This window comes from Podarcis tiliguerta (assembly GCF_965153285.1).
Source record: "Podarcis tiliguerta genome assembly, chromosome: 7".
NCBI lineage: Eukaryota > Metazoa > Chordata > Lepidosauria > Squamata > Lacertidae > Podarcis > Podarcis tiliguerta.
In genome coordinates this window covers 69,410,885-69,412,655 of record NC_139540.1, presented here as the reverse complement: position 1 = coordinate 69,412,655, position 1,771 = coordinate 69,410,885, and positions in this window count along the sequence as shown.

The following is a 1,771-nucleotide window of genomic DNA, read 5'->3' as shown; positions in this document are numbered from 1 at the left end:
GGCATCATTTTTGAGCAAATTGGAAAACGGCTGGTTTTTGATGAAATTCTGACCGCGCGGCTTAGCAATTTTTTAAGAAAAATCTTTTTCCGCAGGAAAAGTAGTTGAGGGCTGATTTCTTGACCTATGATCAAAAGACTTCCGTTTGCACCGCCAGAACTTTCAGGGGAGAGTTTGCAGCAGTTTGGCACCATTTTTGCGAAAAGTGGAAAACGGCCGATTTTTGATGAAATTGTGACCGCGCGGCTTAGGGATTTTTTTCCAGAAAAATCCTTCCGTTTGCACCGCCAAAACTTTCAGGGGAGAGTTTGGAACAGTGTGGCACCATTTTTTAGCAAAGTGGAAAATGGCCGATTTTTGATGAAATTCTGACCGCGCGGCTTAGCGATTTTTTTAGAAAAATCTTTTTCTGCAGGAAAAGTAGTTGAGGGCTGATTTCTTGACCTATGATCAAAAGCCTTCCGTTTGCACCGCCAGAACTTTCAGGGTAGAGTTTGGAACAGTGTGGCACCATTTCTGAGCAAAGTGGAAAACGGCCGATTTTTGATGAAATTGTGACCGCGCGGCTTAGGGATTTTTTTCAGAAAAATCCTTCCGTTTGCACCGCCAAAACTTTCAGGGGAGAGTTTGGAACAGTGTGGCACCATTTCTGAGCAAAGTGGAAAACGGCCGATTTTTTATGAAATTGTGACCGCGCGGCTTAGGGATTTTTTTTCAGAAAAATCCTTCCGTTTGCACCGCCAAAACTTTCAGGGGAGAGTTTGGAACAGTGTGGCACCATTTCTGAGCAAAGTGGAAAAAGGCCGATTTTTGATGAAAATGTGACCGCGCGGCTTAGGGATTTTTTTCAGAAAAATTATTCCCTTTCCACCGCCAAACCTTTCAGGGGAGAGTTTGCAACACTTTGGCACCATTTTTGAGCAAAGTGGAAAACGGCCGATTTTTGATGAAATTCTGACCGCGCGGCTTAGCGATTTTTTCAGAAAAATCTTTTTCTGCAGGAAAAGTAGTTGAGGGCTGATTTCTTGACCTATGATCAAAAGCCTTCCGTTTGCACCGCCAGAACTTTCAGGGTAGAGTTTGGAACAGTGTGGCACCATTTTTGAGCAAAGTGGAAAACGGCCGATTTTTGATGAAATTCTGACCGCGCGGCTTAGCGATTTTTTCAGAAAAATCTTTTCTCGTAGGAAAAGTAGTTGAGGGCTGATTTCTTGACCTATGATCAAAAGCCCTCCGTTTGCACGCCAAACCTTTCAGGGGAGAGTTTGCAACACTTTGGCACCATTTTTGAGCAAAGTGGAAAACGGCCGATTTTGGATGAAATTGTGACCGCGCTGATTAGCGATTTTTTCAGAAAAATCTTTTCTCGTAGGAAAAGTAGTTGAGGGCTGATTTCTTGACCTATGATCAAAAGCCTTACGTTTACACCACCAGAACTTTCAGGGGAGAGTTTGCAGCAGTTTGGCACCATTTTTGAAAAAAGTGGAAAACGGCCGATTTTTGATGAAATTGTGACCGCGCGGCTTAGGGATTTTTTTCAGAAAAATCCTTCCCTTTCCACCGCCAAACCTTTCAGGGGAGAGTTTGCAACACTTTGGCACCATTTTTGAGCAAAGTGGAAAACGGCCGTCTTTTTATGAAATTCTGACCGCGCGGCTTAGCGATTTTTTCAGAAAAATCTTTTTCCGCAGGAAAAGTAGTTGAGGGCTGATTTCTTGACCTATGATCAAAAACCTTCCGTTTGCACCGCCAGAACTTTCAGGGGAGAGTT